The 18,289-nt window shown below is 44.9% G+C and overlaps 1 protein-coding gene and 1 long non-coding RNA gene across 9 annotated transcripts in view; one reads left to right on the forward strand and one right to left on the reverse strand.

Moving 5' to 3' along the window:
• The window catches only part of LOC102155113, a 28,199-nt gene extending 20,728 nt beyond the window's left edge, over positions 1–7,471 (reverse strand). Inside the window, exons 1-2 of the long non-coding RNA XR_005360473.1 lie at positions 7,299–7,471; positions 986–1,154 (exon numbers count right to left, since the gene is read on the reverse strand). This is a non-coding gene — a long non-coding RNA (uncharacterized LOC102155113). The remainder of the gene's footprint in view (positions 1–985; positions 1,155–7,298) is intronic.
• Positions 7,472–13,858: 6,387 nt separating this feature from the next.
• Positions 13,859–18,289, forward strand: part of SLC44A5 (solute carrier family 44 member 5) — a 340,012-nt gene continuing 335,581 nt past the window's right edge. For 3 of the 8 annotated variants that reach the window (XM_038541647.1, XM_038541649.1, XM_038541652.1), the window contains exon 1: positions 13,859–13,975. The gene's annotated coding sequence lies outside the window, so the exon portion shown is untranslated. Of the gene's footprint in view, positions 13,976–14,585; positions 14,672–18,289 lie in introns of those variants that run through there. The other 5 variants (XR_005361388.1, XM_038541648.1, XM_038541646.1 and 2 more) reach the window with 3 other exon arrangements.

Raw genomic sequence — 18,289 nt, forward strand, 5'->3', positions numbered from 1 at the left:
GTGTTACAATAGCCATTATGGAGAAAAGATGGAGGATACTATCCAAGTATCCAAGTGAAGTCCCATCATATGAAAAATAGAAAGTGCTAGAGAAAGTTAAGGGGTTTGTGTGAGAGGCAAGGGAGCAAGAGATGAGACAGTGTCCCTTACTCACAGTGGATCTCAGGTTGATAATTTTTGGGGACATTGGAGAACATCACTGGCGGAGAAGTTACAAGCCTCTGAGAGAAGCCCTTTGCCAACATGGGGTAGCCACAGAAGCAAAATTTAAAAAAGCATGCTATGTGATATAGGAAAGATGCTAGGGTTTGAAGCCAATGGCCAAGAATTCTTGAGCTGTATTTGGTGTAAAAAGGTGATTTTATCAAAGTACAGGGACAAGATCTATGGGCAGAAAGAGCTGAGTTGGGGTCATGAGGAGTGACCCATTATAAACTTTCAATTTGGGCGGGGGGTGGTTAAGGATAGTGTGAGTCTCTAAGGAACTTTAGAAGCAAGGTTTCCAGGACTGTGAGGGGGCTAGCAGTTGTTGGGGAAAGGTCACTTATTACTACCTAATAAAACCTGAGTCAGGAGACCCTTCAGATGTATATCGGTGGACCGTATGCTTGGGGGATGATTGCCAACACGTATCTCAGGGGGTTTAGAGATAAAGGAAATTTATAAAGGAATTTTTATATGTTAAAGTAGACTTATAGGATCCTGGAGGTCGGGCTAAAGTTGCCTTTTGGGCTTAGCAAAGTATGAACATCGAGGCAGCTCAGTTTGTAGAGGTAGGTCACTGTGCCTTTTTCAGGGACTTGTCAATGGGTTGTGAGTAGTGAGGAAATTTAATAATCTGTCTTCTTCCTTTGTTTCCCACATCATTATATTAACACAGTACCTGGTTTCTTATGGCCGGTGCATATTGCAGAAAAAAATCTAGAGGTTGCTGAGCAATTCTGAGGAGATACAAAGAGTAATTTAGAAACAGGCATTAACATACTTGCCAGAAAGTCACAGCAGAGGAGCTCTCAGTAGAGGTCTCTGTTCAAAGGAATCACAGTGGTAACTGAGTAGGCAATAGGCAACTCCAAGTTGAGGTCCAGATGGAGGATATTGCGAAGTCTCAGAAGATGAGCAGCATCAGTGAAAATCAATGTAGACGGCCTGGTCTGTAGGGGGAGATGGTTGAGTTTCTTGAGGGTAATCACCATGCATTGCCCATGCCAAGAGATCAGACTCTTGATCTCTTTAGCAGTGGTCAGTGAACATATAATCCAATGCCCAGAGCCCAGGTGAGGCAAGCTGTGCATCAGCCAGACATATGCATGCCTGGAGAGGACAACATGAGACCAGACAACACATGCAGTGTGCTATACTAAAATATTATAAACTTCTGTGCCCAGATCTCAAAAGGTGAGAAAAGAGAAAGGAGAGGGGGAAAGAAAAACCTTGAAATTTTGAGGGTTACTTTTCTATAAGAGACTGGATTTATCCTAAATAAGCCATTTTTTTTAAAAAAAGATTTTAAGTAATCTCTACATCCAACATGGAGCTTGATGAACTCACAACCCTGAGGTCAAGAGTCACATACTCTACTAACTGAGCCAGCCAGGTGCCCCTAAATAAACTCTTACTTTTAATTGAGAAAGCCTGAGTTTTTCACTTTTCCCCCATTTTTCAACTTTGTGTTTTGAAAATTTTCAAATGAATAAAAGTGTTAAAAGATTTTTATGATGAACATTTCTGTTCTTTCACCAATATTCATTGATTTTTAACATTTTGCGCTGATTGTCTTATTTAGCTCACTAGCTCACTAGCTACTACCTATTTACATATCATCTATTAATTTTTTCCCCCCACCTGACCATTGAAAGCAAGTTGCAGACATCAGGGCATTCATCTTAATGTTATGTTTAACTTTGTGAAATTGTCATTTTGTATGTTCAACTCAATATTTTAGTATACATCTCCTAGGAATAAGGACATTCTCAACAATAATACCACCAATGCATTTAAGAAAATACTATTAATTCTGTAACATCTAACATACAGTTCATATTTAACTTTTTCTTGTTTCCAAAATGTCTTTTATAAGTGATTTACCTTCCCTACCCTGGTCCAGGATCCAGCTAAGTTTCATGCATTGCATTTGGTGTTTATACATCTTTAGTGTATAGAACAGATCTTTATTTTCATGATATTGATTTTTTAAAAAAAATAAAAGTCCAGTGTCTTATAGAATTGCACATTTTGGATTTATTTGAGTTGCTTCCTCATGATTAGTTTTAGGTTAAATATATTTTTTAAAGTTTATTTATTATCGTTTTTATTAATTTCCCAACATGGGGCTCCAACTCATGACACCAAGATCAAGAGGCATATGCTCTTCTGACTGACCCAGCCAGGCACCCCATAGTTTTATGTTAAATATTTTTGATAAGAAAACTACATAGATGACAATTGCATACTTACTGAGTTTCATTACAAGGCACATGACACATTGTTCAACTATTGGTGATGATAAATTTGATTATTTAGTTGATTAAGGTGGTGACTACACAAATTTTCCATTATACAGATTAATTTCCCTTTTCAATTAGTAACTAATACATGGAATAATATTTCGAGACCATTTGAATATCGTGTTCCCAACAACAATTATCCAAAGGCTTTAGCATCTATTGATGATCTTTGGCTATTATATTGGACCTTGCCAAATGATGATTTTCTAATTCTATCATTTCTTCTATACTTATTAATTCAATGCTTAAAAAAGGAAATAGCTCAAATTCTCTCTTTTGAATATCACTGTGAATTCATAAATTTTATTTTATTCAATGTATCGTAACCTATTGCCATCATTATTCTTTTTGAGGTTCACGTTTTCATACATTTGATCAGTAGACAACCACTCCCAGTTGTCTCCTTTGTCCTCTTGGTATGGTCTCATTAGTCTTTGAATACTTCCTTGCTTTCTGGCATATCAAGGTATTCCAGGTTGACCTAGTGCTTTGGGTGCTACAGACCTGGACTCATTTCTCCAAGGATCATTGTCTTTTTTAGTGGACAATGGTATTTAGAAACCAAGATCTGGATGCCAGTTGTGTTCATTGCTATGGAATGCATTGCTTCTAAGCCTAGATGGGCTTCAGAGCACATCTGAGTCAGTATAAACATGTAACTCTCACCCAACCCCAAAACTATATAATTAATTAATTAGTTAATTAATTAGACTTATTCCAATTACTCATACAGTAATCAGAATAGTATTTTAAAATGTAAACTAGACCAGATTGTCCCTGCTTAAAATCATCATATATTAGCCTTCACCCACATTGCTCTTCTTTAAGTTCCTCTAAAGCAATAGTCTCTGCAGATGTTTAAAGTTGTCCATTTAAAACTTTCAACTTTTTGTGCATTTGATAATGTACATGTTAATACACTAGTAGACACAAGGTAAATAAAACCAAATAAATGTAGTTGGAGTTGTGTAAGCAAAAAGAAAATTTTAATTGATGACATACCCAATCACTTTGGAATTTGGAAACCAATTCCTGAGCTGCTCCAATCCTGAATTTTCTATTGGGGACCTTGGATGTGCTGTTTCCGTAAGAACTTTACAGGTTAATTTTGTCTCTCCTATAAAATTGCGAATACCATGAATGTGTGGACCATTTTGTTTTACTACATTATAACCAATCACCCAGAATAGTAACTAGCATGTAGAATTACTCAACACATATTTGTTGAATAGAATAAACAGAAAAGAGAAAAGGATGAGAAATACAACTTGGCTTGTTGACAAAAATATCTCAGAAATATTTAATTATTTTGTGTCATTTATTTCACGTGTGAATCGCTCGCTCACTTACGTAAGAGGGAATCGATTGACTGAATAAAAGAACAAGGTAATAAACAGGAATTAAAATGGAAGGAGTTACTGCAGTTTTTGAACATTTTAGGGGTAAATAGATTAATTAGAAGCTAGAAGAGGTCAGACTGAAGATTTTGTCCTTGAGTAGGCCAACTGGAGTATCAAAACTATTTAAGTTGTTTATATATATATTCCATGAAATCTTGATGGTTTAGCTGTGTGTCATACATATCCAACTATCTCTATGAGATATCGGCTATCCTTCCATCCATGCTCTGCTTTATTTAGGCCAGGTCTGGAGCACTTCCCTCAAAGGAATTTCTAGGTTAATTTGAGCACAGACCTAGCTTTGGGTTTCTTGGCCCTCCCAAAGGCTTGCTTTTGTTTCTTTTGTTTCTGTGGGATTGAACTATAATAAGCGTACATGTCATTGTGGGCGCAAAAATACTTCCTGTTAACTTCTTTCTGGAGGGGCATGGCTCTAGAGGTTAGTAACTGAATTTAGCAAAATTAAATAAAATTTTCTTCTGCACAAATTGAGCATGATATTTTCGATATCATTGAAATTGCTAGTAGTGATCGTGTCATTCGTAAGGCAGCTGTCTCTACAGGAGAGGTTGGCTCTGAAATTAGTGATGTTAAGGGATCTTTTTGTGCAGGTTTTCCTAAGAAACCTAGAATTTACACTTAAGCCCCCTAAGTGATGTCCCTGAATTTCATGTCTCTCTGTGCAATTCAAATATGCATAAGTGAAATTAGGTTTCTTGAGGTCAGGGTTATCAATGGGAGAATTAGAATGAAGAGACAAAGATTCTATAAGCTCTCACTCCAGGGACCCTCCATTTAAACTCAGGTGAAATTTTATTATATGAATCTATGTCAATCTGGTTACCAGAGATAAAGAGGAGAAATATTGTTTAAGGCTTCGTGCGTGCATCCACAGTGGTATGCAGTGGTATGCAGGAAGGGGTAGGAAGACAGACTCAGTTTCCCTACTTCTTCACATAATTGGATTTTGAGTATGTAAGTGCTCAAGATTTTTTTTAATGCACTTGTTGACTATCCCACTCTCTTCCTATTATCCTCTCTTTTTTCTACCTTTTTTTTTTTTTTTTTTTTAGTTTTAGTCACAGAATTGTAGGTTCCTTTAAAACCTCAGCTGAGGTGAATATTATGATTTTTTTTTACATGTCAAATTTTAAAATACAAGATGTTTTTTCAAAAGTGGAGTGAATTCAGATTCTTTTGACATAATTTGGTATTAACATGATTAAAATCATTGGGGCTTTTGTTTTCTCTTTTTATTTCCCCTAAACTATAGTAGTTAATTTATAGTTAGGCTTTTGATATAAAATATTCCAGCAACCCCCCCCCCACTCTTCTGAGGGTTATATTTTTCAACCTTTTTACTGAAATTGCAGTAACATATAAATTAATGACAATTATGCTTTGTGTAGTATGAATTCTATTTTCATTTTGGCCTTTAGTATAATATACATGACAAGTTCATTTTCCCTGTTGAGCTCACTTGCTACTTTCACATGAGGAACATGCGTTCCTTTCTTCCATTCCTCTTTAGGGAGTCTTGACGTGGCTAGAATGATCTATGAAGAATGATTATACTACATCTCACTAAAGTTACCATTTTAGCATCATGGCTATTTTTTGAAAGGATTCATTCAGAGCATTTCTCTAAGGGAAATAGAAATTAGGCCAACTTTGTCCTTGTTTTCATCATCATCATCATCATCATCATCATCAAATAAAATGTATAAGTTTCCTTGCATCCAGCAGAATCACATGTGACTTAAAAATTATTTACTGTAGTTATTCTCATTGGTGGCTCCAAGAACAGCCAGACATTAAGAAACAGTGATCTCTGGAAATTTCTCTTTAGAAATCATGATTAATTGGATTAAAATCGTGATAATCTCTAGTTTTGAGGGCACGTGGATACCAACAGAATCAGAACTATATCCAAGGATTCAGTTCAATCCTGTGCTTTCTGATGATAAAACTCAATTTATGAGATGTGAAAACAGACATAGAGACACAACCCATAGGCTGGAGTATTACTGGCAGATGTGTTTTGTTAGGCCTGCCGTGTTTTGCTTTGTTTTATGTGTTAAGCAACATCAACAGAGATATTTTAACTGGAAATATGGATTCTTAACTCCTTTGAAAAATCAAAATCCTTACATCTCTAGGTTTCCGTTACTATGAGGTAACCTGGGGCTGTTGCACAGTCCCTACCTTTCACTCAAGGACAGTATACATATTTATACTGTTTGTGTCATGTATCTTACCTTACTGATCCCTATAGGCATTGTCTTTGCAACTGTTAAATATATGCAGCATGGGCTAGTCAGAAGACACTTGGCCTGGAAGTTGTGACTCTATAAAGTAATTGGGACTTTACATGTCCGTGTAAAGTCCATGAGTCTGTTTCCTTACCTGTTCAGTGGGCTGAACAAACCTCTTTTGTGATCTCCTGTGATAATTGTGATCTTCAACTAGGAAAATGCATGTAAAAACACTTTGAAATGCTACAAGTGTAAAACATAGACATAATTTGTCAACTAAAATTCTGAGTTCCCGCTGCTGAGAATAGTATTGACACCATGGAAGGAGTACATAGAAAAAAGGAACCTCTCCCTGGTCTGAAGTAGAAGTATTTTATTTCATAGGCTGGTATCATGTGAAGAGCCTGGTATTGAGTTAGAAGAGCTGCATAGAAGCCCTGAAAGTTGTATACAGGTCATGAACCTTCATGAATCTCATTTTCTTACCTATAAAACATGGAAGACAGAACTGGACCTCTAAACTCACAAGTATGTGGTCAGAATTAAATGAAATAAAGTATGTAAAAGTAATAAGTTATAAGATATTATTCTAATGTGTTAAAATATGAACACATAAAATGGACTAAGAACATTTACAAGCCTGTATAATGCACATCTTAAGAGTCTGAAGAGATGACAAAGCAGGTTTTTTGTTTTGTTTGTTTGTTAGTTTGTTTTTTAAGTAAATTCTATCCCCAGGGTGGGACTCAAACTCATCACCCTTGATATCAAGTATGGCATGCTCTACTGACTGACCCAGCCAGGCACCCCGACAGAGCAGTTTTGAATTAAATCAGAGACTGGGCCTGTTTGCTAATTAAAGTAAACTTGCTATTTGTGTTTTATATCCAATGCATGCCTTTGTTGTGAGAGGGGTTGGGTATTTCACATGTTCTTCGGATTACTTACTTCAGCATGATATACACGATATTATCAGCATGATACGATATATTATCAGTATGATAATACACGATATAAAGTCACATTCAGAAAGAGTAGAAAAAAATGTGTCATGATTTTGCGATGCAAAAAAAAAAAAAAAATCTCAGGACATCCTTTAGAGCTGGAAGGAATCTTGGAGTTGATATTGTACAAACCAGAAAAGGGGATAATAGAGGACTTCTGCAAGTTTTCGGAGCCATGAAGTTCCAGGGCCAGAACTCAAAACTCAAGGGGTTTGGACTCCAGTGTTCTTTCTGCTACAGCACCCTGGTGCTGGGGAAGCCTCTGGCTAGTGGTTACTCCATGGAATCACTGGACATTTAGATAACCAGAGTAGGCTGGAAATGTAGGGAGGGAAAGGAAAGGAGAAGCGTTAATATCACTGTGCCTTAGTAAGTAGGTTTAAGGGAAAAACTCTTTTGGCTCCTGTAAAGGGAAAAAAGGGAAAACTCGGCTCCTGTAAAGAAAAAAGAAAAAGGATTCTGTATTTCCCCTCCACACGGGTCACCCCTCCCGCCCTTCTGTTAAGGGCTGTCACTACCTTCACATTCTCAGCCGCGTCTTCAACTTTCGCCCGCGCGGGAGCCCCGCGGTCAGCACCCCCGGGGAGGACAGCTCCTCCCGGGACCCCTGGGCCGCGAGAGACCCGGACGCAGCCCCTGGGACGCGCTGGTCCCCAAGGCCGGGAGGCCCAGCCCCCTGCCCCGCCCGGTCCCCCCCAACACCCGGAGAGCTGGAACTTTCTATTCCCGCAGCCGCAAGGGCCGTGTCCGGAGTCCCGGTGACAGAGATGCTCAGGGCGCGAGCGCGGGGGTCCGGCCCCCAGGTTCCCTCTGCCCTCCGCGGCTCTGCGTGGGGCCCGCGGCGTCCGCTGGGGCTTGGGGCTTGGAGCCCCGGAGGATGCTTTTGGGGTGCTCGGCGGCTGGGCGCGGTGGGGCGGCGCCGGTGCAGTTTCTCCTGCAGTTGGCGGGAGTTCTGGTCGGCCTGGGGGGGCCCGCGTCTCTTGCAGCGCCCCCTCCACCTCCCCGCCCCCCCCCCCCACGTCGCGCCCTGCAGCCCGGGAGGGGGCTCGGAGACCCCGAGGAGAGCGGGCTGCAGGACGCGGGCTCCACCGCAGGCAGCCGCCCCGCGTCCCACCTCGCGGCCCCGGAGAGCCCAGGGCTCCCCCCGCCCCCCACCCCGCGGGGCCGCGGCTGCTCGGTGACGGCGCCGCCACTGGTTGGATTGGAGCTGGCGGCTCCGACGGGACCCCGGGGGGGGCGCAGGGGAGGGGGCGCGGGCAGGGGGAGGTCAGTCTGGGCGGGCGCTCCGGGGCCCCGGCGCGGCCCCCTCCGCAGCCCGAGCGGCGCAGCCGCCTGCACAGTCGCCGCCGCAGCCACCGCGGCCGCAGCAGCGCCAGCGCGAGGGGCGCCCGCACCTGCACCCGCGGCCGCACGCGCACCCGCACCCGCACCCGCACCCGCGCCCGCGCCCGCGCCCGCACCCGCACCCGCACCTGCATCCGCACCCGCACCCGCGCCCGCACCCGGCCAGCGAGCGCGCAGATGCCGTCACCGCCACAAAGAGCCTGCTGAGCCGGGCGGCCGCCGGAGCAGAGCGCGGGGGGCCGGGGAGGGGCGGGGGAAGATGGCCGAGAAGACGGGGCCCCCCGGCCTCAAGGGTGAGTGCCCCCCCGCGCGCCGCCGCCCCGGGCCGCCGCGCAGGTGCCGCGGGCGACAGCTCGCCTTCCCCGGGGCGCCCCTGGTGACCCGGCGACACCCGGGCGCTCTGCCGCTCACGGAGCTTGGGGAGCTGTTGCGCCTTCCCGGTTCCCGGGCTCGGGGCGGCTCGTCCTTTTTGGAAACAGGCCGTGCGTGCGCGTGTGTGCACGTGTGTGTGTGCATGTGCGTGTGCGTGTGCGTGTGCATGTGCGTGTGCGTGTGCATGCATGTGTGCGGTGCCAGAGTTTCTCCCTCGGTTTCTCCCGCTTCCTCCTCCCAGCCCCCCCCCCCCGCCCCGCCCCGCCCCTTCATCCCCGGGGTGACAACTTCTGCATCCACCCTCCCGGCCTCCCCCTGCCCCGGGCCCCCCACCCCCGCCTCCCAGCACCTGCTCCGGGCCGGCTCCCCGCGCGCTCCTGCGCCCTCGCGCCCCGGGGGGGCCCGGCGCCCCCCTCCCCCGTGGCTCCTTTGGGAGCGCGGGCTCCGAAGTTGGAAAGTTCGGGGACGAGACGCGCTGGCCGAGAGGGCGAGGAGGGACCCAGGCACCTGCAGCGGGGACCCGGGGGGCGTAGGTGGCCCGCTCCGTCCCGCCGCCGCGCTCGGGCTGGGGGGGCCGCGGGGGGGCGGGGTCTGCACCGCGGGGGGCGGGGTCTGCACCGCGGGGGGCGGGGGCGACCCCCGGCAGCGGGGACCCGGGAGGGCGCTCGGGCTGGGGGGCCGCGGGGGGCGGGGTCTGCACCGCGGTGGGCCTGGGGTCTGCACCGCGGGGGGCGGGGGCGACGCTCAGGGTGGGATTCCGACCGCCCGGCCTCTCGGTCCCGGAGGCGGACGCTTACGCTGCCTCGGGGTTTTGCAAAGCCGGAGCGGCGCTGCGAGCGGGGACCCGCTGCCGTGGTGACTCCGACGCCCGGGGGGCGCGAGGGCGAGCTCCCGGCTGCTCCGCCAAGTGCTGCGGCGGGAGCTCAGCGCCGCTCTGGAGGCCGCCAGGGGGGCGCGACTTCACCTCGCTGCTTCCGCTCGCTTTTTAATTGCCCCGGGGACTCAGACCGCTGATTGCATTTGCACCATGACCCTTAATCTTTAGGAAGATGTTACTACAAAACACCTGGGATTCTGTTTGAAACTGTGATATATGCATACAAAATTTTAATTATATGTTTAACTTATATATTTAGATATGTCATAATTATAAATTATTACTATACAATGATATACTAATATATAGCATAATAATATACTTCTATATATAATGTATGTAATACATTATATATAATTAAACTATAATATATATGTAATACATTATATATATAATTGAACTGTTTTATATACACACATTATATATATATATATATATATATATATATATAATTTTGTTGCCCTGTATTTTATTTTAGTTCCTGTAAGATAGAAAGGACATTTATCTGATTTTTTTTGTTCTCCCAGTGAATTAGTGTATGTTTGCAGTGGTGGATGACTAAAGACTAAGAGAATATATTCATCTGCAGTTTCTTTGCCATTATATCAGATAATTACTCCAAACTCATATTGACAAGGTGCATTAGTTGCACTTTTGTTTAGCTCCCTTTTTATGCAGCCATATGGCCTGATGAGCCAAACAGAAGGATTGGTTTTCAGCACTGCTGATGAGGCTATCCGCTGGCAGGAATATGTTTCATACCCACACCAAACCTTGCAGATTGTAAACGGTCCATGAACAGTGGAAAAGATTTTTACGGTTTTACAGTGCATGCCAGTTAGAGATGACTTTACCCTTGAAATTGATCTGGGAAGAAACACACACACACACACACACACACACACACAAATACAAAGAGGACCAAATTAATGAGAAGTGAGGCAGTTTAAGAGGTTTGATGAAAAAGATACCTCCTCTTTAGTCTCCCCAACCCTCCCCGAAAAACACCAAGAAATTTTTGTTTTGGACGCCAAGATAGGGTCTGTGCGTATTTCCTTAAATTTAATTTGATAGTGACATAATTGCAGAATAGAGGTTAATAGAGTTTTGTCATTTAAGTGTTAACAGTTCCTCTGGAAGAATTAACAATCAAGCTTTCCTAGGATGTGTGGTCTCAAGAAATTTCATTGCAGTTTTTAGAAAACAAGGTTTTCTTTTGCTACATGTTTTCCTTAAAGGGAAAGTTATGTTATTCAGCTCTTAGTGACTGGTGGGTATTTTTTCCCCCTCTCTACTTATGTTAAGTTTCCTTTTTTAAAACCAGTTTATTTAATTCTTGGAAGGAAAAATGCTTGTTTTTCATTTTTTTAAGCTTGGAGTTTCACTTTAGCAAAGCAGGTTTAGTGGTGATACCTCACCTTATAGATAACAATAGCAAGCCCAGGAAGTTGTAACCCACTGACCTGCCTCAATTTTTCCTTTTAAGAAAAAAGCTCTACAAAAGCATCTGACTGCTGCTTGCTGAACTGCTTGCTCTCAGACATCTGCTTTTAAGCTACAACTAGCTAAATGGGGCCTGCCTGGTAGAGAACCAAATTGCTAAATTGCTCCGCTTTTTTTTTTTCTTTTGGCAGCCTGCTGGGGTAAACTTTGCAGGATAATAAACCATAGGTATAATAATATTCTGTGCTGTGTTGGTTATCATCTTAGGAGAGCTGCTTTTCTGCTTAGCTACACTGCATAGAGGAAGAGATCATTTGTTGGAGCATGTGACAAGCAAGTTGCTCATTGGCTTCTGAAGTCCCAGCAATAGATACTACATACTTGAACAGCTAGAAATTGGCCAAAGGAAAATGTAGTTTCTTAACACTGACAGAATAATAAGATGAGTTGGCAATATTTCTTAAGGAATGTTGGCATTCATTTGTGACATCTTATCAAAAGGACACCTTTTCAAAAAAGCAAGTGGAATATTTGTCAATCCAATATTTATAATGTTTTATTGGAAAAATGCTGTAGTCCATGATCAATAAAAGTCTTATAAACATAAGTTAGTTACATTAGTCATAGTGATATTGACCATGACCCCCTTCCAATATTAGTACGAGATTTCTCTATTATTTAAATTTAAAGGTTAAGTTATGCTTGGATTCATCTTCTTGCATTCATTCGGCACATATTTATTGAGCATTGAATACATATCAATTTCTGTGCAAAACATGAGGGACACAGTGATGAACATGATAGGCAACGAAGAGTGTACATTAGTAGGGGGCCTAAGAGGAGCAGGGAAACAAATACACGAACAGAAACATTTCACAGTTATAATACCATGAAAAAAATAAGACAAACAAACCAAGGAAAAGAAAAAGAAAGAGAGACAAACCAAGAAACAGACTCTTCACTATAGAGAACAAACTGATGGTTACCAGAGGGTAGGTGGCTGGGGCTCGGTGAAATCAGTGATAGGGATTAAAGAAAATAAAATAGGTGAGGTATTAGAAAGTGATTATAGGATTACTTGAGATTGTTGAAAGAGGTGACATTTGAGGTGGGAACCAAAATGAAGACTAATTTGCATGCCAAGAACTAGAACATAGCAATGCAGGTTTTAAGGCAGGAAAATGGTGCAACTTGGCATGTTCAAGCAGGATAGGAAGGCCAGTTTGGCTGGAGCGTAGTGTATGCAGTAGAGACAAGTAGGGAGAGGCCAGATCCTTTTGATTTTAAACAGGAGTATAGATTTTATTTTAGGCGCAGTGGAAAGCCAACTGGATGGAGACTCCTTAGATGTTTGGAGTTACATTCTCTCTCTTTTTTTTATAAAGATTTTATTTATTTATTCATGCGAGACACAGAGAGAGGCAGAGATACAGGCAGAGGGAGAAGCAGGCTCCATGCAGGGAGCTTGACATGGGATTCGAACCTGGGTCTCCAGGATCATGCCCTGGGCTGAAGGCAGCACTAAACCGCTGAGCCACCCAGGCTGCGCTGGAGTTACATTCTCATCCTTGTGGATGGTTTCAGAGAAAACAGCTTTCATATGTTGGGGAGCAAGAATTCCTGTCCCCTCAAAGGTCCTTCTGACAGGACTAACAACTGACATGGGGTTCCTGGCTGACTCAGTTCATAGAGCATGTGACTCTTGATCTCAAGATTGTGGGTTCAAGCCCCACGTTGGGTGTACAGTTTACTTAAAAATAAAATCTTAATTAAAAAAAAAAGAAATGGATTGACATGAAGCAGAGTAACAGGAGAAAACCAAATTTAATACATATGGGGACTCCACAAAGATATGGAAGTACCAAAGACAGGCAAAATGAGGTGTGTGTGTGTATATATATATACATACATACATACATATATGTCTTTCTGTAAGGAGAAGGGGTTAGGGGTCTGGAATTTCAGAGGAAAGAAATGCATTTCACAGGGCAATAAGGAGAGCAGATGTTTGGTAATTACATGTTTGCCAGACCATACAGATGCGTCACTCAGATAAAATTTCTCTCTGTTAATAACTGTTTTTCTCGGAAGGACCTCCAATTTAGATTCTTCTGTGTGGTTAAGGGAAGGACAGAGTTTCTTTTGAGCCCACAGGGGTTCAAGTGCCTTTAGCTCAAATTAATCCATATGCCAAAAGTGGCACGTTGTGTGTGTGTGTGTGTGTGTGTGTTGGGGGGGGGTGTCTGTGCAGAACCCCTACACATACCTCAACTCCTTATGGCCAAGTAAAGCAATCCTTGTCTAAAAGGTCTAGTTATATTCAAGTGTCCTCTCTCTCCTACTGCTTATCAAAATACCTACAACATTTTGCGCCGGGATGTTGATAGAATTTCTAGAAATTTCTGCTTGAAAAACAATTCTGAAGAGAATGAGTACTAATCCAACGGTGTGGTAAAGATTATTAGGTTAGCTAGCCACCTAGCAAGCCTCTCAAAGAAATTGAGTCTTTGGAAAAACACATGGTAGTGTTAGGAAGGAGAATTATAAAGAGTCTGGAACATGAGTGTGCAGTAGGCGGAATGTGGAAGGCAGCAGGAGGGACTCCTAGGTAACCGAGAGGAGTCCGTGAAAGAAGAGTGATGGGAAAGGGGGCATAGGAAAGCCTCTGGGACAACATCAGCCAATTCATGGTTTTGCCCAGAGAAGCGGACGCCTGATGTGAGAGCCTTCCAAAAGAAACACTAATTCAATCACAAAGGAAGTTCGAATCAGGGTACCTTTATGCCTTTGACTGATCTTTCACTTGTGAAGCATTTATAACAATAAAAGCATACAGGCTTTTAAAAGATCACTTTGATTTTACTTAATCATTATCAGGCTGTTCTTATGGATTACAGACCTCACAGATGAAAGGCGGCGTGAAAGAATTAGTGATAAAAACTGCCATTTGTTGGAGGTAGTTGCTTGACAGCCAGTTAGCAGGGAAAGTATGGTCTTGGGTGTCTGATCCTACTGTGGAGATATTGGCAGGCGGTGGGAGGGGGGGAATGAGGTCTTTGGGTGATTTTCTGCTTCCTAAGCATCTGTGACTAGAAAGTGCCATGGTATTTAGGGAAATATAAATAAATAATTATTATTTTAAAGCTCCCCACTGCCTTCTTCCACCTCCAAACTGTCTGCTCCTTTGCCAAGGATTAATAATGAGAATACACTAAGAATTTTGGTAGCGTCAGGGCTTTGTTTAGTCCCCTCCCTCCCTTTTTTTTGTACCCCAAGACTCTCTTTTGAGGCCAGCAAGGCTGGTAGTGTCTCAGGGATTATGTAACTAAGAATGGATCTGGCCCTTAGTGATACTGTAACTCAATGTGTTTGTGACATCAGCTCTTTTTCAAACTACTGAGAGTCACAGCATGTTAGAGTTAGAAGACATCCTCAGTGTTCACAGAGCTGTTAGAGGAATGATAAAGAGGTGAGTGAAGGGGCCACGAGTCTATGTAAGGAATTTGGTCAAGATTATTATTTGTAAACGGATTTTCTATATGAGTGAATATCTGTATCTTGATTGTATATATGTGTGTGTACATGCATATATGTGTACGTGCATATTACATATTATTATATATACATATATACAAAAATACATGCAATCTAAAGTCAACATTTATGCATCTTGAATTTCATCAGGTTTACTCTTTTTTAAAAAGATTTTTCATTTATTTATTTGAGAGAGAAAGAGCATGAGCGAGGGGAGGGACAGAGGGAGCAGCCGAAGCAGACTCCTTGCTGAGTGTGGAGTTGGAGGCCTTGATGCGGGGCTGGATCCCAGGACTCTGAGATCATGCCCTGAGCCGGAAGTCTCCAGATGCTTAATGACTGAATCCCCTGGGGTGCCCCAAGTTTACTCTTTGTAAGGAGATGTTCTGTGTAAGTGCAGATCTATACATCAATCGATCGATTTATCTATCTATAATAGAGCTCAGTTCCCAATTTAGATTTATTAATTTTTTGGGGGGGGGGAACGAGCAGGAGGGGCAGCGGGAGAGGGAGGGAGAATCTTAAGCAGGCTCCATGCCCAGCGAGGAGCTCAGTGCCGTGGGGCTGGATTCCAGGACCCCAAGGTCGTGACCTGAGCGGCCACCAAGAATCAGCCGCCCAACCCACTACACCACCCAGGTGTCCCATGACTTAGGTTTGAACAGACTTGGTGTGGCCACTGTGTTGAGAATATCCTCGAGGTGCAGAGAGGGAAACTGAAAGACCCGTGAGGAGATGTTTGCGGTGTTCGAGTTGAGAGGCTGGTGGCATCCCTTAGGGTGGAAGCAGGGAAGGACATGAGTGATGGAAGGATACCGAAGTGTCTCAGAGGTGGAGCTGATAGGGTCTTCTGAACTACCGGGGCGTGGAGGCTGAGAGCGATGGGTGCCACGATGACTGCCCGAGTGACTAAGAGGACGCAGCTGTCATCGGATGGTGTCAGAGGGCTGTGGATGGGGCCCCTTTAGGTGGGGAGGATCCGGAGTTCACTTTTAGACACATTTCGGTTGGAAACGTTTATTTGCTATGCAAGCTGAGGCGACCAGTCAGAAGTTGGATACATGAGCCTGGGGTCTGGGAGAGCAGATCTGGGGCACCAGCTGCACGGAGGCGGTATTTAGGGCCACGGATGGGGGACTCACTAGGGAGCGAGTGTGGACTGAGATCCGTGACCCAAGCCCAGGTTTGCTGTGTCATGAAGGCGGAGGGGAGAAGAGGAGGAAACCAGGAAGGGAGCTGGAATGGAGCAGCCAGTGGGGAAGGGGGAAATCAAGAGGGTGGGGGATCCCGGTGCCAAGGGGAAAGAGCAAGAAGGAAGAGGAGTCCTCAGCTGCTGCGCCAAATGTTTCCCCCTGGGAAGTAAGAGGAGGGCTTAGAAAGGGCCTCTGCGTTTATTCGTGAAAAGGTCACTGCAAACCCTGACAAGGCGGTTTCACCATCCTGGCAGCGGCGATGGTCTGCGCGGATGGCAGTGGCCTGCACAGACCGTGATGGCCCGCACTGACGGCGATGGCCCACATAGATGGTGATGGCCTGCACGGACCACAGTGGCCTGCATGGACTGCAATGGCCCACATGGATGGCGATGACCCACATGGATGGCGATGGCCCACACGGACGGCGATGGCCCACCTAGATGGCGATGGCCCACCTGGATGGCGATGGCTCGCATGGACGGTGATGGCCTGCACGGACTGCGATGGCCCACATAGATGGTGATGGCCCGCATGGACCGCAATGGCCCGCATGGACCATGATGGCCCACTTGGATGTCGATGGCCCGCATGGACCTGCAATGGCCCGCATGGACCATGATGGCCCACATGGACGGCGATGGCCTGCATGGACCGTGGTGGCCTGCACAGAACGCGATGGCCTACATGAATGGTGGTGGCCTGCATGGATGTCGATGGCCTGCATGGACCACGATGGCCCGCATGGACTGCGATGGCCTGCACAGACCACAATCACCTGCATGTACTGTGGTGGCCCGCATGGACTGCGGTGGCCTGCACAGACCGCGGTGGCCTTCATGGATGGCGATGGCCCGCATGGACGTGGTTAAGAGAGATGGGAGGAGGACTGGCGACAGCTGCCTGAGCTCTGTTTAAGGGCATTGTTGCGAAGGGAGCAGAGGAAAGGTGCTGTGGCCCGGAGTGGGAGCAGCAGTGGAAAATCAGACTTTTTTTTTTAGATGGGAGAAATAATGTTTCGTTCCTTGCTGTGTGCTACTCTTTGCCTCTGGAGGTGGTCTTTATTCTCGCTTTTGCTATTTTACTTTTTGGCTGCTTCTCATGACGGTTCCCTGGGGAGGTAAGGAAGGATTCATGTAGAATGACTTTCTGTTGTGAGAATTGTGCTTCTTTTTATCTCTGTTTCTTTAAATACAGTATCTTTGGGATCCCTGGGTGGTGCAGCGGTTTGGCGCCTGCCTTTGGCCCAGGGCGTGATCCTGGAGACCCGGGATCGAATCCCACGTCGGGCTCCCGGTGCATGGAGCCCGCTTCTCCCTCTGCCTGTGTCTCTGCCTCTCTCTCTCTCTCTCTGATGACTATCATAAGTAAATAAATAAAAATTAAAAAAAAATAAATACAGTATCTTTAAAAATATGAAATACAGCACTCAAATAGGGGTATAAATGAACCCCTGGGCAAAATATTTATTTATTTTTAAATTATTTTACATATATATATTTTAAATATTTTATTTATTTACTCATGAGACACAGAGAGGCAGAGGGAGAAGCAGGCTCCCTGCAGGGATCCCAATGTGGGACTCGATCCCAAGACCCTGGGATCATGCCCTGAGCCAAAGGCAGATGCTCAACCCCTGAGCCACTCAAGTGAGTGCCCCAAGATTTTATTTATTTATTTGAGAGAGAAAGAGAGAGAGAGATTGAGAATGAGCACAAGCAGGGGAGGAAGGGAAGTGGGAGGGAGAGTGAGAAACAGATTCCCACTGTTCGGGGAGCCCGACTCTGGGCCTGATCCCAGGACCCTGAGATTACTACCCGAGCCAAAGGACCTACACTAAAGGCAGATGCTTAACCCACTGAGCCACTCAGACGACCCTGGGCAAAATAGTGAATAAAATATGCCATGATAGGAGAAAGTTGCTAGGAGGGGGAGGTTTACCAGACATCATGTTTCTGGCTGTAGTAGTCTTTTCTCTCAGTTGGAAAGCTCAAAGGAACTGAAGAAAAATTTAAAAATACTGTAGTTCTTGACCGGAGGCACTTTTTTTCCGTGTCTGGAGACAATCTTGCAGTGTCAAGACCGGGCTAGTGCCATTGGGATCCAGTCGGTAGGGACCAGGGAGGCTGCTAGACATTCCATAATGCCCAGGACAGTCCCTACAGCAAAGAATGATCTGGTTTGAATTGTCAATAGCGCTGAGGCTGGGAAATTCTGGGCTTGCCCCATCGTTTTTCCATTCTTCCAGAGAGAAGCGAGAAAGCTACTTCTGTAAGAGGAATCCAGAAGAGTTGGCTTTACCAATCCCATTGTTCTGTTTAGACGAAGCACATCTTTTTAACAAATAATTAGGGTTCAAA

This window comes from Canis lupus, chromosome 6 (assembly GCF_011100685.1).
Source record: "Canis lupus familiaris isolate Mischka breed German Shepherd chromosome 6, alternate assembly UU_Cfam_GSD_1.0, whole genome shotgun sequence".
Classification (NCBI taxonomy): Eukaryota; Metazoa; Chordata; class Mammalia; order Carnivora; family Canidae; genus Canis; species Canis lupus.